This window comes from Dipodomys ordii, unplaced genomic scaffold, assembly GCF_000151885.1.
Source record: "Dipodomys ordii isolate 6190 unplaced genomic scaffold, Dord_2.0 Scaffold1, whole genome shotgun sequence".
NCBI classification, from domain to species: domain Eukaryota; kingdom Metazoa; phylum Chordata; class Mammalia; order Rodentia; family Heteromyidae; genus Dipodomys; species Dipodomys ordii.
This window is the reverse complement of record NW_012267217.1, coordinates 41,109,750-41,136,075: the sequence shown is the minus strand read 5'-3', so window position 1 is coordinate 41,136,075 and position 26,326 is coordinate 41,109,750. Positions and strand designations below refer to the sequence as shown.

The following is a 26,326-nucleotide window of genomic DNA, read 5'->3' as shown; positions in this document are numbered from 1 at the left end:
GGGGGCGGGAGGCTGGGAAGGGATGTGAAGGGTAAACAAAGGAGGAGGCTACAATGCTTGATAAGAAATGTACTCACTATCTTGCCCATGTAATTGCAATCCCTCTGTACAGTATTTTCACAATAAAAAAAAAGAAAGTGGAGAGGACTACATAAAAAATAAGTCCAGATATTTTTATACGGTTTCTCTCAAATATACAGCTGAATATTACTCAGCAATTTCTACTAGGAAACTATTTCATAAGATTAGAAACACCAGTGTCAACACACATAATCGGTCAAGAACAGTCAAGGATGGAGCTTCTTCCTAAGAGGCAGACTGAAAAACTAAAGACTCACAAAGAAGAGAGCAGAGCACAACAAAGGGTCATGGCTCAGTACTGTAGAATAATTAGATTGAGAATGAATACTGCCTGCCATCACTTAACAAATTCTTATATTAAGACATGATAGGATTAAACTTTTTCTGACATATCTGGCCGTATCTCAGAGCAATGATCCAGAATATTTATCGGAAAAAATCCAGCATTTAGTAAGGCAAAAGCAACAATGTCCAGCACCTAATAAAAATATTAAGAATTTGGAAAATACGACTTGCAAATAAGGAGGCAAATGCATGAATCCACACTGACCCTGAACTGGTAATGGCTTTAAAAGTAGCTTATAGCTATATTTTATGTGCTAAAAACCTGAAGTATAGGAATGTAATATACAAGGAGAGGCAAGCCAAACTTTGAGAGATAAACTAAAATATGTCAAATAATAAAGTGCACTGGGTGGTATTAGGAGATTACATATGGCAGAAGACAAAGGTAAGTGAACTAAACAGCATATAAACTGCACTACATAAAAGAGGTTATTAATTTTTAAAAAATTGAACTGGGAAACTATAAGCTGTGGGATAGCATATGTGTTAGGATCACTAATACAATTGGCCTTATATATATGTCTGAAAGCACAGAAGTAAAAATACTTTAGACTAGGTCAGCAAATCTGCTTAAATGACAGTATATGGATGTTTGAAATTCCATGGTAAAGTCCTTTTGAATAATTAGGATGAACTTTGACAAAAATGAATGTTAGTAATCTGTAAGAATTTAGGGTGAGATATATCTTGTTGGACATGTAGGACTAATGGGAGCAAGGAGAGTAAAGGAGTAGAGTGAAGGAGGATGAATACAGTCAAAAATACTCCATGAAAATAGAGCAGTGAATCTTGTTAAGATTGGTTTGAGAAGAGAGAGAGGATTAGAGAATGACTTAACAAGGTACAGAATACACATATATGGACATATCCAAATGAAACCCCTCTAGGTAAATAATTGAGCCTAATAAAATCATAATGAGCAATGTATCACTAAAAGGGAGCATGAACAAATGAGCAATTCAAGTATAAGTCGTTTTTTTCAAGGAAAAATCTTAAAAGCAACTAATAACATAAAACAAAGACTGAAAACTATGAGAACAGAAAACAAATGAAGCAGAAAACACAAAATTAATTTATCCATCCAACAGAAGGCAGAAAAATAGAAAAATGGAACAAAAAATCACATATAGTATAAATATAGGTGTTAAAATAATTGCCAGGTTGAGTTTAAAATGTAGGATCCCTGTATTCCACTTCCATAGATTTCCAACAAATATAAAACCACAGAATGACTTTTTAAAATAATGAATTATCATGTTAACAATAATAATATAATAGCTAAAATACCTAAATTAAATCAGAAAAAATAAATTTCAAAGAAAAAGACATTACTAAAAATAAAAATAAAAGGTAATTCCACAATGAATATGATCAAAACAGCTTCTAAATATTCTTATATATAGAAACAGAGCTTTGTAATTAATCAGAAATTACAACACTGCATTTCAGCATTTTACAAAATAACTAGAAAATCATCAAAAACATCTCATACATTCCTGATTGCACATATGGAAAGCATTATCCATAAACTTCATCAAACTGACATCAAATTTTTAGAACAATTTCTATAGTAGAAAAATACACTTACGTTTCAAACCACAAAGTATTCATCATGTAAAGTATGTTTTTGACTAGAACAGAATTAAATTAGAAATCAAATAATGAAATATGTCTGGAAAATTTGTAAGTGTTGGGAATGTAACACACTTCCAAATAATGGAAAGACTTGGAAAAATTACATTAAGTGAAATAAGCCAGAACCAGAGAAACACAGGTTACATGATTTCCTTCATTTGTGGTAGCTAGAATGTACCTATAAATCTCTAAGTAATCACACTGGGTGGTATGCAGAAGGTTACAAAGGAATTAACTGAAGTATAATAGATTCTATGGAGAGCTCAAATACTATAATTCCTTAAAAAGATTAAGTCAAAGCCCAACAAAACAGGCATTAAGAAAGGGTACTTGCAAGAGAGGATATTGGAGCCACAGGGGAAGGAGGTAGAATAAAGGGGAAGGGGAGAGAATGCAGGCAAGGATTCATTGTATATTCTACAGAATTAAGAAAAGTAAAGGAAGGGGTGGTTAGCGGTTGAAGATGTTGAAGGAATGCCAGGGATCAAGATGCATTTTATATATAAACTGCTTTGTTAAATGGCAAAAAATGAATACATAACCTAAAAATGAAGAAAAGTGAGGGAAGGGGTCTAGTGGGAGGGTAGGTGAGCATGTTGGAAAGGGTGACATTGATCAAGAGGCATTGTATTCATAAACTGCTTTGTGGAATGGCAATTCCTTTGTACAACTAACTATAATAAAAATAATCCAAAAAAGAAAACAAATTGTAAAATTAACAGTATATGTTTTGAAGCGTGTGAAAATTAAGGTGTATCAAAATTGTGAAGATGCTACTTAAGACCACATTAGAAAAGACAGTTCTAAAAACCAATGACCTCAGCTTCAGACTTAAAATAGTTCATCACAAGTCAAGCATAGATGGAAATGATAAAGGACAAAGGAGAAACTGACAAACTATAAACAAAAATGATGCAAAATTAATCAAATCAAAAGCTGATTATTTTGAGGTTTGCCTTTTTAAATAAGGATAAACTTCTAAGCAAACAATAAAAATGAAAAAGATGTCACAAATTAAAACAAAAATTATAAGTAACAGAGTGACAGATAATATCATAGTATAGAGTCTACAAATAATACAAGGATGATGGGATAATGTCAGAAAATATTATGAATAATTTTGTGTCTATAAAAATAAAAAATAAAGTGCAAAATTTTTATGAAAGACACAATCTACCAATGCTTATTTAATAAGAAAATGGATAACATAAGTATATTTCCTACTAAAGAAGTGAATTTGTTTTTTCAACATTTATACACAAAAATCTATGTCTAAGAAATTAAGAAATAAACAATACTAATTCTACATCAATACTTCGAGAAAAGAAAAAGGAGCGAATACCTTATAACTAGCTCTAGGATGACTTCATTTCTGTAACATTTATAAAGATTTTACAGCATGAAAGATAAAACCTTCTGAAAATTTTTTGGTTTTATGTCTAATCTAGTAACACATAAAAACAATGATTCCGCATGACCAAATTGTATTATAAGTCTACTTTTGATTGAGCATAATGGTCACATTAAAAATTAACTGGTGTGAACTGACCATATAAACAAAAATTAGGAAACCCTACAACAATTTCAACAGATGGAAAAACAATAAACATTCATTCATACAGAAACAACCAAAACATCTGTCAGCAAACAAGAACTAGAAGGTAATTTCTTCAATAGGAAAAAGATCTTTGAAAAGCTTAAAGCTACTATGTTCTGAGTGGTGAACTATTGAATGTTTTCCGAATAAGATGAGAAATGAAACAAGAATGTTCACTCTGACCCTTTAACATTCATATTTGTGTTTGAGTCAATGAAAGCAAGTAAAAGAAGTCATTTGAAACTGGACAGAGAGAAAAAGTAAACTGTTCACAGGAGATAACAAGCAATCTAGAGAGAAAAAAATGTAATAGAATATATACATGTTTCATAGTATGCACATTACATAGTATATTGTATTGTGTATACATTCTATACGTGTGTGCACATACACTTACATAAAATATAATGACTTCCTTGGGTAAGATTTCTATATTCAAGGTCAGTACCCAAATTGTATTTCTGTATACTAGCAACAACAACAACAAAAGCCCTACATATTGGAAGTTGAAAATGATTACTATTTAGAATAGAATTGAGAACTATGAAAAATATATGTTTTGATGGTTAAACTTGATTGTTAACTTTAATGAAATAGAAATCATACAAGAGTTGTGTAAAAGCCCAACTCTGAGCATATGTGTGCTGGTATTTCCAGAGATAGTTTAATCTTGAGGGCTCTAACCTCTTACCTCAAGAAAGGCAAGTAAATGATAGGAGTAATAGGAAAGATCAAAATAGATTACTGATCTAATTGTAAAGCCTAAAACTATAAAACAAAAACTTTGTAATCTGAACTGAGAGAAAGGGTTCTTAAAGGTGACATAAAGAACATATAATTCAAAGTAAGTAGAACATTATGAAAGTCAAATCTTCTGTTATTTGCATCACAGTATTAAGAGGATAAAAAACAAATCATAGACTATTATTTGATGATACTTTCCATGAAATAATATACCTTATGAGAATTTATGTCCAAACTATACAAGAACTATAAAAACTCAAATATCAATTAAATAAGTCTTAAATGGACATTTTAGCCAAAGTCTCAGCTATCCATCCAAGCCTCCATAAAAGATTTCTTCACAAATATTCAAAGTATAAAGCTGTAATAGTAAAAATCTGTAAACAATATGAATGCCCATGGATCAGTGAGTAGATTAAAAAACTGTGGCATATCCATACAATGAATACTATTGAGCAATTAAAAATTAACTCCTGTGTTCACTGCAACACCAATAAAACTTGACATAATTATAAATGTGTAAAGGAAGACAGAAAGAGTATATGCTATGTGCTTCCATTTATATATTAATCTAGCAAATACAAAACAGTACATAGTACATAGTGATGATCATAGTTAAGAGGAGCATGGCAGGTGGTAAGGGGAGAGACAGGGGACACATGAATTAATATCCAGTCACACATTGAAACACTGGAAAAAACAGATATATATGAGTACAAATATAGGTCAAAAATATGCTCAAACGATACCAATATTGCCAGGACAAATGTTTGCCAAAGAACCAATAGGAACAATGTAGAAAGAATACACATAGAACAAGACTCAGACTGGTTATTTTTGGGTTTTGTTTGGAAGGTAGACAAAACAAAGTTAAGGCTGCTAACTAAGAATTGAGAGCTTTATTGGAGATGATTCAAAGTTTGAAGACTTGTGCAACTTACAATAACACTGCATCAGCATTGTACATTTCCATGATTTTATCTTCAACAGATTCATTATATTTTCTATTGGGAGCTATTAGTCTAAAGAATATTTTAAGTGCAAATGTACATAAATGAATTATTGAAATAAGGCAGATTAAAGGGAGAACGCAAACAGTAAAATTCTTTAGAAAGGCAAAATCAATTCAACAAAATAAATACCAGAAAACAAGTACTTGAAAGAGGAGGGGTGAACTCAAGGGGAATGGGTCAGAGAAATGAAGAAAAGAAATGGGGAAGAATGCAGTAAAATATTCAATGTTTATCCTATAAGACTAAGAAAAGTGAGGGAAGGGAGTGGGTTGAGAACATTGGGTGAGAATTGAAAGGGGTGACATTGATCCAGATGCATTGAACTCATAAACTGCTTTGTTGAATGACACCCTCTTTGTACAACTACTTAAAGATAATAAAATTATTCTTAAATTCATTTTTAAAGTAAGCTGAAAAAAGAACATTTTAAGTGTTTTAATGAGAAGTCCACAGTATATTTTGAATTGCAAAATAAGTGTATCATAAAGTTCACCAGTGTAACCAGCCTCTAGTGTTGATTTCAATGACATTTATTTCCAACACCATCAAGTATCAAGTACCCCCCCCACACACACACACACGAAAACAAACAAAAATAATTGGACATGATAGTGGTCCCAGAAGCTCTCCAGAGCCTGAATTAGGATAAGGAGCTCAAGGCTACCCTTGAGCACATAACAAGATGGGGTCTCAGTAAGAAAGTGAATAGACAAATAAATGAAATAAAAATAAATGAAAGAGAAAGAAAGTCAACAGTATTAAACAGAGGTGGAGATTTTCAATATAATAGTTGGATAGAAGAAACAATAAAGTGAAAAAATAAAAGAAACAAACACATTTGGAACCATATCCAATTTAGGTAGGAGAAAGCATAAGGTCTATGACCCAGATATGAGATGTATATTGACAAGACTTGTGGCATCAATTTTGATTATTGAAAAGGATTTCAGGGACTGCTGCAGTAAGGAAACCATGAAGAAACCTTCAATAGCAAGAGAAAGGGAACACAATCAACTACAATCTACTTTTAGTTTGCAAAAGCACTGTTTCTTTAGCTGCTTAAATCCTTTGTAAACCAGACTGGCTTTCCCCATCAATCCCTTCAATGGGACTTGGAAAGACACTAAGAATACACCTTAGTCACCATAGCATTCCAGAGTACTGAAAAAAGCCAACATTTACCTAAAATCTACAAGACAACTTCAATGTGTAAGGGACTACAAGAGATGTAAAAAACTTCTAAACACTACACAGTCCACATAAAATGTTCACATACTGTACGCAAGAAAGAATAAAAAAGCCAATTTATACTAAGCACTTCAATATATTCTGTTATAGCAGCCAACACAACAATTTCAGTTTCTCCTTTAGGAACACTGAGAGGCACAGGTAGAACTCTATGAATACAAATGCAAAGCACAAATACTCTTATACAAGGGACACATAGCTCAGCGAAATGAGCATACGAACAGGTGGTTTCACTCTCGGGTACTACATTGCAGTGCTAAGAAATTTAACCAAGCCTTCTAAGCAAGTACTCTGCTATCTGAGCTTTGCCCACAACTTTGCAAAGCAGTGCAAATGTAAATAGAACTACACATTAAAACAAACACAAAAAGAAATATAACCCAGCATGCAAAAGTTTTTAAAAGCCAAGACTTAATGTATCTCTTTTACAACATAATGAAGATAATGTCAATATTTTTAATGTGACTGTACTTCTCACGAGAGTTATACAAGGGCCTCCATAGTCTCTTAAGTCACCTACAGTGATATGGTTTCAAATTACAGAGTATTTCTGTTCTCCATGAGCCAAGGGCATTCTTCCAAAAAAAAAAGAAATCCTCTCTGGTAGAAAGAGATTTGGCAACAAATCCCATTTTCAAAAGTTCAGACAGTCATTATATTTCATATGATGGTATGAAATACATTTATTTCACAAAGGAAGTCAAATAAGATACAAAAATCACTTCAATAGTGAAGCTCATTTTTCAGTTAACAATTTTCAAGTATTTGTCCCAGTTTTCTTCTTCATATCACTTTTAATGTTACTTTGCAGTGAGTCAGTATAATTTACAGTGTACTTTTCAGGTAAAGTTAGGAAAACTTTCTTTTAACTTATCTGGTACTTATAATTATTCTCTGTAAGAGTAAAATTATTAAAATTAAGTTCAGGAAATGCATTTCTAGGTAGGCTTTGCTAGTAAGTTCTCTAACAATATGAAAAGCTAACAGTTTTTACAGACTGTCGCTCATTGAAGGAAGTTCGTTATGAGGTATTCATAACAGAAAGGAAATTCACAAGTTTATGGTTTGCAAGGACGGTATCTCAGTGTCCCCATTGACCATTCACCATTCTGTTGAGCCCTTCTATTGGTCACTCGTACACTTTCTATTGTGTACAAGAAGTTCAAAATGTTCCTCCTGTCTTACCAGTTGTCTCAGAAGTTTATCCTGGGCAAACTTTAACATTGCCCTTGCTCTTGGAAGCTACTCTGGTATATAACAAAATAACAACAAATGAGGCTTTCTTGCATGTAGCCACAAGGAATACTTGCCTTCCAAGTCACCTAAAAGTCAGGAACAACCTATTTATTAAGAAATAAAAAGAGAAAGAGGCAAGACGTAGTAGAATTTTATTTTAATCTATGAGACCTTTATGGTCTAATCAGAATGGGAGGGAACATATTTTTCCTACCAAAGCTTGGCAACTAACAAAATTTAACCTAGTCATTATTTAATGTCTATATTCTGAGTATTTCTATCTTCTTTGCATCACTTGTACTAGAGGGACCATTCCCAAGGATGCTTAATTAAAAAATAGGCATATTCTCAAACTTAAGTAGCTTATTTAAATGATTTAGATGAATGATGATGAGATGATAAAATAGCCAGAAAAAGTGAGTACTGACATTTTCAAAGACAAGGAAAATAATCAAAGACATGACATGTAGTATGACTCAATGCCATGAGACATTTTCAGTGATGTGCTCAGGCTTTCATTGGCCAGCTGAGGAGAATAGCCTTTTGGTTTTAGACATTTTATGATCTAATTGATCAAACATAGCTATATGTAGACACCTCAATATATAATTTTTTTTTTGCTTATGTGGTGCTAAGGAATCGAACCCAGGGCCTCAGGCATGCAAGACAAGCGCTCTACCACTGAGACACCTCCCCAGTCCCTGAATATATAATTTAACAATTAGATGAATTGTTAAAGAAATACAATAAAAACTTCAAACATAAATTCCTTATTATATGACTATCGTGCATTTCTATCTCTTCTTGAGATTATTTACATCTATTGTTAACTGACTTTTGGAAGAACCATATAATGGTGTGCTACTGCACAAATATCAACTGTAAGGAAACAAGTTTTCAATATTATTATTCATTCTTTCCTTGAAGCAACACCATATATTATTATATAGAATTCATAAAATTTAAGATTTCTAATCAAAGACACCTAAAACCTCCTATAAGAGTGCACTGACCTTTAGAAAGTACAATAATGCAGCTTTGGGCATAGACAACCCTTATAAAACACAAAAATAGGCTGGGCTCCAGTGGCTCACACTTGTAATCCTAGCTACTCAGGAGGCTGAGATCTGAGGATCATGGTTCAAAGCCAGCCCAGGACGAAAGTCTGTGAGACTCTTATCTCCAAGAAACCGCTCAGATAACCAGAAGTGATGCTGTGGCTCAAGTGGTAAAGCTCTAGCCTTGAGCTGAAGAGCTGAGGGATAGTGCTCAGGCCCAGAGTTCAAGGCCCATAACTGATAAGAAAAGAAAGAAAGAAAGAGAAAGAAAGAAAGAAAGAAAGAGAAAGGAAGAAAGTAAGAAAGAGAGAAAGACACAAAAATACCTTTCATTGTTGATTCCAAGTATACTAACTACATACAACTATAGGAACTTAAACCCTTTCAGACTTTTAAATGCATTTGCATCACCCTTGAACATGGTCATATCACAATAATACAAATACAGGATTTTCACAAAGTCCTAAAGTACCAAAAAAAATTTTTAATTCGGAACACTATGTGTGACTATGCTTCAATATGAATACATTTAACCATAGTAAAAGCAGTAGCAACCAGAAATTTACTTTAACATATTTAATGATTAAAAGGAAAAAAAAGCAGGGATTTTTTTCCCTAACACCTATGTGACTAATTAATGAGCTTGCTTACTTTCAAAAATCATTTAAGAAGTCAAATTAGGGAGTAGAGAATTGATTAGGCTATTCCCATGACAGAAGAACTAGGAATAGTCTCTAAAATATGAATGAAATATTCTGGTTTCAACTATAACTCTGTCTCCATCAAAGACAAAAAAAGAGAAAGTAGAACAAACTTCATGTATCTTGCAAATACTGGTCACTGTCAAAATCAGTCGGCACTATCACTGGGGACTTCTTTTGATCACTTCCTATTAAACAAAAATTGGTCTTCCTTCTTCCTTCCTCATTCATGCTCATGACAATCACTGGGGATAAAAAAGCAGCCAGAAGAACTCAGGGATGCTGCTTGCCACCAGCTGTTTGTGAGGCACTAAGAGAGTCAGGTGATGAAAAGGAAAACTCTCAAAGCCTTATTATTATGTTCCATAACCCAGATTAAGAGGGATGTAGGAGGTAATCAAGCAATTTGTGCATAAGTCATCCAAGAGAATTAAAATTAGCTGAAACACACCAGGTTGTAAACTCACTGCATTAGAAACCATAGACCTTTCTAATTGAATACTTAAGAAAATCTAGGACTTCATCATTGAACTTAGCTTATATTTTAAGGCCAATATTTGAAACGCATTCATTTAGTAGTATTGGAAATAAAAGGAAGGCAATGGACACAAAATTTGCAATTATATGTTGTGAAGTCCTAAATGCCAAGTGTTGCTCCACCCCCTACCTTTAAGCTTTCCTAGCTAGCAAAAAAACCCAGGTTTATTACAAAAGAAAATTCAGGCTTTGTCTGGCTTTCTTTATGATACAGCCCTATGAAAGTAAAAAGTACATATTATTGTATCTCAGTCAATATGGAGCTTCATACAAAATACTAAAGCTTCTGTCCCAATGATTTGTTTTAAGATTTTAAGTTTAAAGCCATTATTGCTGAACTCTTTAATAAACAAAAACAGTGAAGTGGATTCAAAGGGATAAAATTTTAAGTACTCTAAGAAAGAATGTACGGTAAGAGAAATACAATATGTTCTGATATTTGTGCTTTTACCTATAAAGCTCAGCACATATCCATAACAAATCAAAAGTCTAATAAATGTATATTTGCTACCAGACTCACTATTCAGAACTTTTCTATTTACCAAATTGGAGAAGTCATTCTAAATTAGATTTTTAACACCCTTCTGACTTTCATTATCAGGTTTCCCAAGGGCATAAGCTCCAAAAAACCTTTTGCTAAATGTAAAAGATATAGTCTAACATTCTTTCTGAACTCATAACCACATACACATTTTAGTATGATAAAATAAAGTTCAAGTATCACTAATGCTTATTAATATTAACGAACTTTAAAAGCACCTAAGAACAAAGCTGTTTGTTTTCAACAGTAATGAGTGAAAAATGATTGGATTAGTAGTAAACAGGCACAGAAATAGGGAAGAAACAAGCTTGGATTCCAATTAAGCACTTCCATTTTCATCCTGCAAAAATCTGGGTTTAAAAATAGTTACATAGACAAAGTTAATGAAATAATGGCTCTGACCCTTGAAAAATGTGATCACTGCTATAGTGTTTATTTTAAAAGAGTGAGGCACTTCTAAAGGAACAGTTAAATAAATTGTTGAATCAGAAAACCAGCATCTATAGTTATAGAAGCATTGAACTTCTCACCTCGGTAGAGCCACGGAAACAGTCTTGCTTCAACTGTTAACTAAGTCTCATTATTCAAAGTAGCTTCCAAAGTTCCTTCTACTTCTAAAATTCTGTACTCCCATCACTCTTTTTGTACCGCAAATTAGCAAATGAGAAGTAACTTGCAAGATGGTACTAGTGATCTCAGCTAATCGGGAGGCTCAGCGAAGAGACAGGATGATTATTTCAGGCTAGAGAAGACCACTTTTTTTTTTGTTTTTGCTTCCCTCCTTTCCCTCCTTCCTTTCTTCCTTCCTTCTTTCCTTTTACTTTTTTTCTTTTCTTTAATGTTTTATTTTAAAGGTACTATATAGTAAGAATATGAGAAATTTTCATTGTGATAATTCCACATATGTGTAGAGGTACAGTGGAATTTCAGCATGCTCATTCCATTATCTTTCCATTTCTTCCCTCTAGTTTCTGGTGAATTTTCATAACCTATTCTTTAGCTGAGCAATCTTCTATGCTTACATATATACCATATTTTCTTTATCTGTTTGTTAGCTCTTGTGCTACACTGCCTAATATTTAACAAATAAAGCCTCAATGAACAGCCTTCAGATATATGCCTAAAAGTGGTATGGGAGAGTCATAAGGAAGGTCTAATTTAGTTTTTTAAATAAATTTCATACTGAGCTCCATAGTGAATATACTAGATCGCTTATCTGTCAACAGTATGTGAAGAGGTTTTCTTTTTCCCATATATCCTTATCTTAACAACAAAACAACAATAAGAATTATAAAGCATAGTTAGAAATGTATTCATTAAGCAGTGAACATTCTCTCATCACTGTATAAGATTTTTTCTTATGATTGGCAGCTCACTTGGGAATATAAAGGAGAATACTAAAATATATATAAGACGTGTTGGTACAAAATGGTTCAATGAAAAAGGAGGCTTAAATTTAAGTCTAAAGAGAATTATTGTGATTTTTTTCTATGACCAAATGACTAATGTGGAGTTTTATTGCTGTGGTACCCAGTGTCCAGAGCAATCACAACTCATACCAGCTTTCAAAATGACTTACAGAAAAGTCTTTGATTTGGCTCCAATTTCAAATAAAGAAAGGTTTCCTTCCTGTTTTCTTTTCGGTGGCATTTTTCTTTATATTACAAACTTAAGTCCTAAAGCTAAGGACAACCTTTTTTCATTTTAAATATAGACCCTTCAAGACACTGACAACCACCAAATAACAAAAGTAAAAGATGAAAAATGACAAGCTAGAGGCCAGCCCTTCAGGATGGGCTGTGTTGATTGGTTTTTTCAGAGGAAGCTGCTTTTAAGGACACTCTGTGCAGGCAGATTTCAGAATGACACTATGGGACTAGGTAAGGTCAATTCATGTTAGCAAGCCCGTGAAGTAACTGGCATTGGCACATAAGTACCTATTCTCAGAGAACTTCTCACAATACACTTGGTCTTGTCTCTGAACCTGACTACAAATAAAATATCCCAGTGTTTAATATTTAATTAATGACTGAAAGATTTTGTGCCCAAAACAGGACCATGGCAAGTAGTTTCAAATGAGAGGACACTGGAAAAACCCTCGAGAGCTCCACAAGTAAACTTTGCAGAACAACACCCTTAAATTTCTTTCCAGCGGCTAGCAACCTCAGCTCAGTGCTAGCAAAAAGATACAACTCGAGGCCAAAATGTTCTGGCAACTCTGTAGTTCAAAAATAGCATTAAAGTAAAAATTAACTTTCAGCAAGTTAGAGATTAATGCAACAGACTGGAGGTCGAGGAGGAGGAGCTCTTTCAAATGGAGCTCCTAAAAGCAATGCTGACAATAACAATGTAATAGACTTCAACATTTTAGCAATAAGTTGAATTGCTTTAGAAAAGTATTCTGTTAAGGTTAAAATTTCAATTTTCATCTTAAAACATGGGAAATTCTACTTCATGGCTTTTTTGGTAGTGCCTATCTCACAGAATTAAAATAATACTTGAATAACATCACTTATCTAAGTTACATAGCTTCTTAATGTATGTCACTTGAAAGTCCTTTACTATTTCTAAGGCATTTAACATAAATAAGAGATATCTAAGTTTTATAAGGCTGAAGCTGCCATAATACTTGATATACTTTAAAAATTCATTTCTAATATTATTACTTTGTTTCAAAACCACTTCACTACGTTATAAACAAATACAACATTTAGCAATAGAATATGACATCTTCTTGACAGAGCCAGGTGATTAAAATGTAAGAGAATGTATGACAATACTGTATAAAGTTATAACAATTACTATTTTAATTCATGAGATACAGTAAAGGAGTAAATGTTATTCATTGATTGCATGCAATGTATATGATAGTACATTAAAACACTACATAAGATGCTCTCAAATTTTATTATGGTATCTATGATAGAGAAATATGTCTATAATTATTTCTTCTGTTACTTTAAGTTGCATCATAATTTATATAGCGTGGCCTGCCCTATCTATTTAAACATTAATCTTAGCTCAACATTTCTAGATGGTCATATCAGGACACAAGGGAAGAAAATGGTTTGTTCTGGGTCATGTAATACTTGGTGAATGATCTGGAGTTAGGATCTTGATTACTGATAAGACTTCTAAAGGCCACTCAATCTATTTGGTTTAATGTCTGAGGAAACCATTATGTTTACTTGGATTTAAATTACAGTGCATACACATGCATTGAAGGTCACATATTACCATACAAATATGTACAATTTTGCTGGGCGCTGGTGGCTCACGCCTGTAATCCTAGCTACTCAGGAGGCTGAGATCTGAGGATTGCGGTTCAAAGCCAACCCAGGCAGGAGAGACCGTGAGACTCATATCTCCAATACACCACCAGAAAACCGGAAGTGGTGCTGTAGCTCAAGTGGTAGAGCGCTTGCCTTGAGCTAAAGAGCTGAGGGACAGCGCCCAGGCCCAGAGTTCAAGCCCCATGACCAACAACAACAACAACAAAAAACACAAATATGTACAATTTTAAGGTTAAAAATAAACTAAAAATTGGTCTGAAATATCTGATAATCAAGAAAATAATTATTCATACTTTAATGCCTTATAAAACTTTTAAACAAATTTTATTCAAATTATAACTCCTAATATAGGGCTGGGAAGTTGGCTCAGTGGCAGAGTGCTTGCGTTGCATGCATAAGGCCCTAGGTTTGATTCCTCAGCACCACATAAGCAAAAAATAGATGGAAGTGGTGCTGTGGCTCAAGTGGTAGAGTGCTAGCCTTGAGCTGAAGAGCTTCTAATATAGTGAAATCACTCACAAATAACATGTAGCTTGCTATTACTGTGTATATGAGCTCTATCCCCTCGTCCATGGCAAAGAAGTTCAATACTCTCTATGAAATACTAACTGTTAAGGAAAAATTGGTCCTATAGGTTCTGTTCAAATGTAATGTCAAGTTTGAATATGGTGCTTTTGTTTTTGCCAATATCAGCCTATCTTAGCCACTTGTTCTGATTAAGACTTTCTTTTTTCTTTCTTCTTTTCTTCCTTCCTTCCTTCCTTCCTTTCTTTCTTTCTTTTTTCTTTCTTTTTTTTTTTGTCAGTCATAGGGCTTGAACTCTGGGCTTGGGCGCTGTCCCTCAGCTCTTCAGGTCAAGGCAAGTGCTCTACCACTAGAGCTGTAACGCCACTTCCAGTTTTCTGGTGGTTTATTGGAGATAGGAGTCTCATGGTCTTTCTTGCCTGGGCTGGCTTTGAACCGCGATCCTCAGATCTCAGTCTTCTGAGTAGCTTTACAGGTGTGAGCCACCAGCACCCGGCTAAGACTTTCTTATGTGTACAAGTCTATGAATGTGTGTTCAGCCTACTGCTTAAGTATACTTAGTAAATTCCAAGTGGATATACAGCCTAAATATACAAGACTTTCAAATATAATCACTAATGAAGATAATCACTAGCTGATTTAACAAACAAATCATTCATGAGTCAGTATAAAAGCAAATTAATTCATAAAACAAGCACTAAACATCAAATGCGGAGCAGGTACTAGGTATAAGTATAAAGATGATAATCACAATGCCCCAAGGAATCCAGGCAAACAATAAGTAAATCTAATTAATGGTGACATTCTGCCAAGACAGAAAACTTGAGGAGGGCACTCCATCCAAGGTCAACAGGACTGTGTAGTCAACACTATCTGCAGTACTGGTGCTTCCCAAAAGTCTTTTCCTTCCAATTTAAAACCATATTTTCAACTTGAAAATTGGTACAAGATAATTTCTACCAATTAAACATTATTTACGGTCCAAACTTTAATACCTGAGTATGAATTGGCTACACTAAAACGAGAAAACAGCAAAAATCCTTCACTCACATAATCATGGAAAACCAAGGCCTCCTCTTGCTAGTAGCTTGGTGGCATATACACCTTCTGGAAGTCCTATTTACTAAGAGATTATCAAGAGTGTGAAGGTAAAGTGCAACCAGTAAGGAACTGCAAGCTGTCTTCCAGAATAGCCACCTGTCATGGCAATGGTGCTCAGATTGCATATTTCAAAAGTTTAAATGCACAACTGAGCACTAGCTATCCCTCTTCTTAATGAATTTCCCTGCCTTAACACTTGATGATATCCAGAGGAAATTTTCTCTTTTGTGTGTAACAAATGACAACAAAATCTGGGGTACTCTACAGAAGGAGAAGGTAAGACACAAAGTAAAATGTCTACTGGATATGTTCATGGGGGAACTGCTGGGCAAGCCTGAGGTAGCGAGTCAAAATTTCCCCTGAGAAAGATTGGTGCTGATGAGGAACAGCAGCATGGAAGTTGAGTAGTGTTCCTAGATAGCATATAACAGGGATTCAAAGAGATGTGCTTAGTAACTCCCAGGCTGCCATAAAAATGAATTGCCTCTTTCAACTTTGATGAAATGATACAAAAAGCTATGTTAACAAAAGGAAACATAAGTATGTGTAGTTGATCTAGATGCCAAAGAAAATAAAATACTGCCATCATAGGTGCCCAGAGAACTAAGTAGTTCTCTAAGTCCAAATCATTTCAGAATTTGGGGCTGGCACATGTGTTTTAGTTTTATTGATATTTTTGTCTTTATTACACTGAGAATAGGATCAAAATGCATGCAATTTGCACAGTTATTTGATGCCCAGAGTATCTATATTATGATAAATATTGTTTCTCGTTGCATTGGTGGGACTATCATGTAGCATCTCTGAAATAACACTTGCTTTAGCGGTTGTGTTTTGTTATTTACTTGCTAAAGAAACGTCAATGTACATTATTTAAGTAAAAAAGTCATATTTCCCATTAAAAAAAAACAAAAACTAAGAAGCCCAGGGGAATACTGGCAAGGGAAAACATATCAGCAAAAAACAAACAACAAAACTTATTAATCACACTAAGTTCCAGTGATCTCCTTTTAGTACCCTGCAATGCGGTATCTTTTCAAATATTTAGCTTATTGCCATCCAAAGAGATGGCAAGCCACTGTGTGGAAGCTGGAGTGCAAGAAGGTCCTTGTACTTCGGTAATTCACAGAAAGAAACAAGGGGAAACAAAGAAAACTCAAAACACTATAGCATAAGAAATGCATGCTGGGAAGATGGCTCAGTGGTAGAATGCTTGCCTCGCATGCATGAGGCCCTGGGTTCCATTCCTCAGCACCACATACACAGAAAAAAGCCGGAAGTGGTACTGTGGCTCAAGCGGTAGAGCACTAGCCTTGAGCTGAAGAGCTGAGGGACAGCGCCCAGGCCCAGAGTTCAGACCCCACAACCGGAAACCCCCCCTCAATAAAGAACGCATGTGTTGTCACGAATTCATTTTACAGATTCCAAAGTTAAAAAAAAAAAAACCTCAAAACAGGAAATTAAGTCTAGGTGAAGGAATCCCTTGCTTTTCCTCAAAATAAGATCCTATAGCATTAGCAAGTGCCTGTCTCCAAGTACCAGTTTCTACATTCCTCATTTATGTTATACTCAAAATTAAGAAGGTAGCAGTTGGTTGGCTGTATAAAGCTATACATTTTGGTACAGCAAAAGTACCCAGGGAAGAAGACTCAAACCATCAGTTCAATAGGTAAGATGATTTGGAAAGAAAAAATGTTTAAAAACATGGAACCAAGTAATCCATTCAGTAGTGTGTGTGTGTGTGTGTGTGTGTGTGTGTATAAATAATTATATATAAAATTTAACAGATATAAATATTATAAAAATATAAGTATTTATATGTATATTATATACATATAATACATATATTTACAAAATGTATTCATTGAATATAGTTATATTTGATATATAATATATTTATGTTTATATAAACATAAAATATGTACTTATATAAATATATATTTATAATGATTTATATATACATATATATTCAAATGGCTCCAGTACGTCAGGCACTGTGTTAAATATGGCATCAAAATATGAATAAAATAAGAATAAAATATGGCATCAAAAGCAGCTTGACAGCCTACACGAGAACCCACATGGATAAAGGCAATGTTTTTTCTTGTAGATTTAGTGCAGTACTGCAAAGAGCATCTATTTTATCTTGGTAGCATCATGTTATAGGAAGATGGCCAAGGCCAGTAAACCTTTCATCAGGGTCCTAGAGTTAGAATTATCTGCCAAGGTAAACAAGAGGCAAGATAGTAGAGTACAGGTAAGAGACTCTGGTCCCTCCATGTAATTTCTGACCCTTATTTCAATCTGGCAGAAGTACAGCATTCAAGAAGGAAGATGGAGGAAAACAGTATGTTGAGAGACAAAGAGGAGCCTGATCCATGGATAACACAAGAATTTATACAATTCCAATGAAAAAGTTAGGTTAGAACAAAGTTTCAATGATGAAAAAGTGTTAACAAGATATAAAGGAGCCATCGTAGACTGGTAGAACTATGATCTTCTTTGGCATCGAGTACAAGCTAAGCTTTTCAAAATATTTTATTTGACCAAATCAGTTGATAAAATATAATTGTACTTTAGGAGTCTGGATATATTATTTTAGTGTATTTGTTTTGGGATTCATTTCACATAGGATCACTATTGATTTTTTAGATTTTTATGGGTGCTTGAATTAATCAATTTGTTAATGTGAGCTTAGTGGGTTGATTTTCAGGTAAGCAGAATAGCTTGGATTTCTCTCAGGAACAAAGATTTAATTCTTAACCCAGATCATAAAAACACATAGTACTGGTCAAAATATACATAGAGCATGAATTCTAATGATGCCAAGTAAACCAAAAGTTCAGTCACTGCTGATTAAGCTCAGTATGAATAACAATTCTATCTTTGTCAATGAAGGATGGATAATATATAAATAGTTAAAAAATCATAGAAATTTATAAATGTTATTCAAGTTATATTTGCAAATCAGTTAAAATAGTAACAATTTCTTCCAAAGGTTGAGTTCCTGAACTAGCCAGTGAGTGCCTACTTATTCTATTAGACAACTAAAGGCCAGCTCAGCTGTAACTGAAGGATCCAACAGAAATAACTTCTCTTATTGTTTCCAAAATCCAAAGCAGAATCTTCCCTTCACTTCATGGGATTTAACACATTATATGAATCATCCCATGCCATTCCCTACACTACGCTGAGAACAAGGGACCAAATCAAAACTCTTACACAAAAAATAATAAAGGCATTTAGAATTAATTTCTCTATGGAGGAAAATAAAAGAATTGTGGCTTATTCCTCTCTAGTTGGCATTTGCTTTCTCTTCCTATTTTCCAAGCCTGCTTTAGAGCCTGTCCTTGAAAGCTAACTAGAAGACTAACTAGAAGGATTAAAGAGAATTGTGCATAAGTTGGGGAAGACAATAACAGGTTATTGAGGGCTCTGCTCACACAGAAACAATACTTGCAGGAAAAAAGAGAAAGATAAGAAATATTATAGAAGAGGATCCAGCCTTGCCAAAGGAAGAGCAAGTGGATAAAGAGGTTATCTGTATACTTGAGAATTGTGGATACAATGCTCTAATCAGAAAACTACAGGTGGTCTTTTATGCATGAAATGAATAAATGTCTTCTAGTTTAATATTAATTTGATGACCAACAGAGCAAATCAAACAATTCAGTAACCCCTGTAATCTACAAAGTCATCTTAACAGAAGAAAGAAGAAAGAGAAAAAAGAAAGTGGAGGAGGAGGAAGAGGAGGAGGAGGAAGAGGAAGGATAGGAGGAGGAGGAGGAGGAAATAATAGAAATCATTTGGAAAGGTTTACCTAATCAGTAAGTTTGCCAGAAAATGCAAGTTTTGTGGAGAAATATTTATTGTAACTAGTTAGGAGGAATGTGAGATTTACAAGCAAGCACATGCCATCAGGTAAGCTTCTCTACCACAAGTAGGGAAAAAGAATTCTTTCACTGGAACTCAGCCTTTACTGCCCTAATACTCACACACTGAGTAGGCATTGTGAACTGTCTCATATCTAAGCCCTTCATGTATGTTCTCTCACTTTATTATCCTAACATTCCAGCTAGTTAGTTGACTAACCTCTATTATTAAAAAGAAGCTGCTTTTGGACTCAGTAACTTCTGGCTATGAAGTCTGTGTTCTTAGCTATTATGATAGGTGAAGTAATAAAGTTATCAGGAGAAAAAGACAACAGGAAATTCGTTTTTATACTATGTCCAACATATCCAAAGAAAAATCCGCTAAAATTGGATCCTAAAGATACAGAGGCAAAAAAAATTATAGATATGATCCTACTATTTCAGAGGAACACTAGTAGGTAAAAATTATACAGTTATGTAATGTGCTGAAAAATCAATGTTTGGCATAAAGTAGCAAGTCAAATTATTAGCAATATGTTGTGTAACTCAAGGTGTTCCTAGAAGATGCATATGTGAAAGCCTTAGCCCCAGCATGATTGTATTTGGAGACAGGAAGCTCTTATGGCTAAAGGAAATCATAAGAATAAGTCATAAATTTCCTAGGAAAAGCACTTTAATCAAAAGAAGAAAAAGTCACTAAAGATCTTTATCTCTTTCTACAACTAGACAGGGAAAACACTGTGTGAGAACTTAGCAGGAATATGGTCTTCTACAAGTAAGGAAAATGGGTATCAACAAACCCAATCCTAATTAATATTAGGATAATATTAATTTTGAGATCTCAATATCTCCCTTGCCCAAGAGCTTAGATAAGTCACTGAAAGACACATAATCTTGCCAAGTCAGTTAAAATTATTTCACTAACATCAGATCCGTAGGAAGAGTCAAGTCTGTGGCAAAGTCATTATCTTACTGGATTCAAATTAAAGACAAACATTTCAGTATATAAATGAAACTGAGTTGTCTGTGATGGAGAGTCCTGGTGATTGAATGCAGGGCCTTGGCACTGTCCCTAAGGATTTTTTGTTCAAGGCTAATGCTTTGAGCCACAGCTTCACTTCTGGCTTTAGATGGTTAGTTAGAGATACTAGAGTCTCACAGATCTTTCTGCCCAGGCTAGCTTTAAACCTTGATGCTCAGATCTCAGCTTCCTAATGTAGGTGGGATTACAGGGATGGCCCAAAGGTGACTGGCAGACAGACATTTTTTAGAGGCAATACTCTCCAAAAATAATAAAGAGACAAGTTCAGGTAGACTTTTGTGTGTAAATAGTAGTTACTCCAGAGGCTATCTGGAAAGACACAATTTGAAGGCAGCACAAGGAGAAGTTTGAAGATTCCATCTTCAATTTGGCAAAAATCTGAGCTGGAGGCATGGCTCAATTGGTAGAATACCTTCTTTGAATAAACAAGCTGAATGGTCTCAAGGCCCTGAAGATCAAACCCTAGGAACAGCAAAATATATAGGAAGGAATGAAGGAAGGAAGGAAGGAAGGAAGGAAGGAAGGAAGGAAGGAAGGAAGGAAGGAAGGAAGGAAGGAAAGAAGAGAGGGAGGGAGGGAGGGAGGGAAGGAGGGAAGGAGGGAGGGAGGCCGGGCGGGCAGGCAGGATAGAAATCTGTGCTGCTCTTCTAAGTCAGTGCTGTTCTCCTCAGATAAATTTGACCTTCATTCTAGTAAGGCCAATCATCACTAGCAGCCAGTAATGCAAAAAAATAAAATAAAGCACTCTATCAGAACTATTTCACAAAGAAAATTTTAAAATAGATGACTAGTTCTTTCCCACTATACTTTATGTGTAGTAGAAAATAGCATTTTTAAAAACTAATAGAAATTTCTTTCATTGCACTGAATGTTTTTAATCTGGTTGATTTTAAAATGTTTTATAAACTGATGACTGTTAGTGCCTTAATACATATTTAGCAAACATTATCATTTTAACAAGGAATGAAAGTTATAAGTGATTTACTGATATGAAAAAAAAACATAGTCTCATACATATGCAGTGTGGAAGATAGTTATTTCAGAGACAAAGAGAAACTCACAGCTGTAACATGCCAGAGAACCAGAAGATTCCTAGATAATTAGGCTGATCAACATTCTAGCATAACAAAACCAGTGACATTACACTCTCCATACCAGAGACTAACACCTCTCAGCTCACAGAATTTGTGACTTCAGTTGTTTTAAATAAGAGGTTTAATTTTCATTGTTCTCATCAAGCAAATTTTCAACATTATCATTAAGCAAGCATGTAGAGTTAAACAAAGGAATAAATATTAAGAGTCTGATAATAAAAGCTGAAAAGCTTATTAGCACATAGTAAGAGATATGAAAGGGCATAATTCATAATGCCACAATAAAATCAGCCTATTAAGTACCTTTTTCACCTAAGCAAAAACATGTATATATACATACATGCATATACATACATATATTAAATTATATATAACAGATTTATATGTATTTCTTACATATATTACAATCAGATACAAGGTTCAAGTTAGAGATATCGATTGAGCAATCCTCTTGAATTTCATCACTACAAAGTTAGAATACTTTTCAAAAATCATGTCTTTTTCAAATCAATCATCAATTATTGTAGCTACTTACATTTCAGTGCAAATAAATAATGCTCTAATACTTAAAGTATAAGTTCAACAACTGAAAGAAAATTTGACCCCTTCTGTATATCAGCTAAGTTAACTGTTGAATCTTTATAGCTAAAATCTTTAATTTACTTTTTAATAAAAGAAGTAAATATTGACAATAAAGTCATCTTTATTTCACAGTGCATTTGTGGAAATTAACTTTAAAGATTAAGCTGATGTAAGAAAATGAGAAGACAAAATAATTCAAGACATATATAGACATCTATATGTATGCTTTCATTAAAATACCTTTTAGAAAATAGAATTCATTTGCACCAGTTATGATACACTGCTTATATTATTTACAACCTACATAAAATCATCTATCTGTCTAATTTCAAAGATCTAGTATTAAACTGAAATTTAAATTCAATTTGGGTCGACATTTTCTTAACACATACAAAAATAAGAAGGAAGTATGTGATTCATGATCTAGAAACTGTTTACATGTAATGTAAGATAAAGCTCTTTCTTTACATACCACTAAAATCCACTCAGTCAGTGAGAGTGGAGAACTCACATCAAGCACTGTCACCTCCAGAGGGGTTGTCACCTGCTCTCTGAATGATATGTGAGGCATAGAACAAGATATGGCAGATTTCCGTTTTCCATATTGACGATCACCACCATTCAGATTGCAATCCTTGGTAAGCTTCACATTAAAAAGTGCAAAGACATCGCCTCTCCTTTCTGTCTCAGATAGCATTTCTCAGGATAGAAGGAAAATATCTTTCTTCTGTTCCCTTCTTCGAACTACAGTTTCAGGAAACCTCCTGTGACCCTTTGTATTATCAACATTGCCTGTGTATGTGCAGAAATATGGATGAGTCCCAAGCTCAGCTGTTTTTCACCCAGATTGGCAGCTTCTCCCAACTCTAAAATCACTGCACCTAACAGCAGTCTTAGGAATTACCCTAGATGTTTAGTAGAATAGTTCTCAATATTCTTAGGGGTGGGGAGGAAGAGACTGGGAGAAAGCCCTGTAAAAGTCTTTTAAATTGACAGGCACAAAGCCTTTTAAGGAACAGTATTATCCTATATACAACATTTCTGTTTTTTAATAAATTATTTAGAGCACATTCCTACTATGTATAAATTATTTAAAAACCTAAGTTTCATGCAAGGCTTCCTTTCTTTCTAAATGATAACCAATTATTAGCCTGTAACTATCAAAGACTAAAATGCTTGAAAAAACAAATTCTATAATTTTACATAATAACGAGTCCTGCTAAGGTTTCTATAGTTACCCAGGCAAGGGTCATGACTGTCTGAAACACATACACTCTCTCTGATAATTAACTGCATCATGATAGACTGACAACACTTAATGATTAATTAGGCTAAGAACTCAAATCCTTAGCAGGAGGTAAAAGCACAGAATTTCATAATGTACTGAACACCTCCCAGAGAGACATGGAGTACAAATAAAGCTAAATTTCCAAATGCAGGTTTGCAAATTCAGTATTACTAATATAAATGTCTCCTTGGGAGTCTCACAGCAGAAGAAATTAGGAAATCTTTGCTTGCCAAATACAGCCACACCATCGCAATAAAGCTTCCCTAAAACAGCCCGACCTGATTCATTCAATACTGACTTTTATACAAAATTCACCATCCTCCTTTCTTATCAGGGAAGGAAATACAGTGTAGGTTTATTTTAGGTAGCAAACTGGATAAGAGATCTTGTGTTTTTCAGCTGTATAGTTTACAAAACATTCTTCAAACTAATCATCTCTCTAACCTTAATCAGCAAGTGACAGGTCAAATTTGAGAGCTAAATCAATGGAAGGCATATTCCATTCACTCTGTCACATGTCGGTCAGAAGACCCTGGATTGCTAAACAGAGTACAGTAAAGGTGTTGAGTCGCAGATAAACGAGACAGTGACTAGTGGGAAATAAGAGAAGGCAAAGAGAAGTAGTCATGGTTAAGTTTTCCACTCTCTAGTTTCTGACTACATTTCCAAATTGAATCATCAGAACCGATTCTCTGGGTGACTATATTGTTCTGCTCCTCAACAGACTCTCAGCTAAAATCATGCCTTGCCAGGTTATATTATCTATTTCATTAGTAGATGTAAACAGGGGCTAGTTACTAGACAATTTATTAACTTTTCCTAATTACTCACGTGACATATCAGCTCTGTGAAAATCACTATTAGTTTACGTAGAACACACCTGTTCTACAGCTGCTATGAAGCATGCAGCATGGGAAACTCTGCACTTCATAAACAAATAATTCCTATTCCTGTGGCATCCAAGATACAAAAAATATATAACCCCTGCTTTCACTGTATTTGATGTTGGTATAATTTGTGGAGGGGAAGGGGAAAAACAAGTCGTTTAAATAAGGATACAGGTGAACCCGTTGCAACAATGAGAAGTACAAGTTATCATGTTGAAAAGGAACTTTACAACTTTGCAGGGGGGAGGGGGGATTGGGTGGGGGAGCAGGGTTGGCTGGGAAGGGATGGGAAGGGTAAACAAAGGAGGAAGCTGCAATGCTTGATAAGAAATGTACTTATTATCTTGCCTATGTAATTGTATGTTCACAATAAAAAATAAATAATAATTAAAAAAATGTTTACATAAGAAAAGTGAAATATGGATGGAAGAAGATAAGCCTGGTCAAGGGCATCATGGCAGACATCTCTGAAGTTCAGAAGTTGAGGCAGCCTATGAAGAGGGCTTCCTGACAGTTAGCAGAAAGAAGGCCTGCATGAAAGGTACTGGTAGAAGAAAGCCGGACACCATGAAAGGAAGACAAGATTGGCTAAAGCCTCAGGAATGTAAAGTGAAATAATTTGAGGTGAAGCCTGCCGAGGAATATGGGATGGATCTAAAGTATAAACTTTGTAGGACATGCTGTAGTTCTTGGTCATTGTCTTAAAGGCGACAAGAAGTCCTGATAATCTTAAGCAGGAGAGGTGGGCATTCAGAATTACACATGGGATCACTGCTGCTGTTCAAAGGTGAATTCTGGAAAAGAGATAGCAGAGTCCATGGCATCAGTTCAGAGAACCCTGGAGGGCTCTGAAAGGAGGCTGCAGCCTGGGTGGAAGTAACACCCTGACATCACTGAGAAATCTTATTGACAACACTTGGCACTTGGCAATGAGTGGTGAGAAGAGGAAGATGCCACGGCTAGTTTCTATTTTCCATGGTCACTTCCTGATGCAACTGAGCTAAAAATTCCAGATATACCCAACACTTCCTGTATTATTATTATTATTATTACTTACCTGGCAAAAGCTACACATTCTCACCAAAATTCTGCCTCACATTTACTTCCCCTCCCCATTTTAAACGTCACTGCCTCAGGAACCAGGTCTTTATTAGAACTAGCAAGTTCATCTCAACAATTTCTGTGAGTTCTAAATCAATCCCCACTATAGCTGGTGTTAGTCTTTCTACAATACAGAAGTGTCTAAGTCATTTTCCAGTTTCAAAATATTTGACAGTAGGTCAGGAATGGACACACACACACACACACACACACACACCTGTAAACCAATTTATGAGGAGGCAGAGACAGGAGGGTTGGGGTTCAAATCCAGTCAAGACAAAATCTTATTTAGAGACTCCATCTGAAGAAACAAGCTGGGCCTGCTGGTTCATAATTGCAACCTACCTATAGGGGAGGCAGAAGTATGAAAATCATCATTCAAGATTGATCCTGGGCATGAAAACAATACTCAACCAAGTAAATAAATTAAAGCAAAAAAGAACTCAGGGTATGAATCAAGTGTTAAGCATTTTTTGGGCAAGTATAAGGCCCTTAGTTACAACCATAGTACCACCAAAAAGAAGGAAAAAAGAAAGGGTTCAAAGTTTCCCAGTTATCAATAGGATAAAAATTACCACATAACATCCAGCTTGACTAGAAGCATTTTTGCAAAACTCTATTACAATGAAAACACAAAAATAATCAGGGTGTAAATAAATTGGATGATGATTTCAGGAATCTAAAGCCAGAATGTTTTAGCCCCATCTTTTAAATTCATGTCAACCTTCATGATTCTTTCCACTGCTTTCCCTAGTGCCTCCTCTCAACACTATTCACTCTAACACATATAGCAAGAAAATAAGGA

The 26,326-nt window shown here is 34.6% G+C and overlaps 1 protein-coding gene across 1 annotated transcript in view; it reads right to left on the bottom strand.

The window, feature by feature from the left end:
- Positions 1-26,326, bottom strand: part of Pard3b (par-3 family cell polarity regulator beta) — an 853,966-nt gene that overhangs the window by 749,932 nt on the left and 77,708 nt on the right. The gene's annotated exons all lie outside the window — the stretch shown is intronic.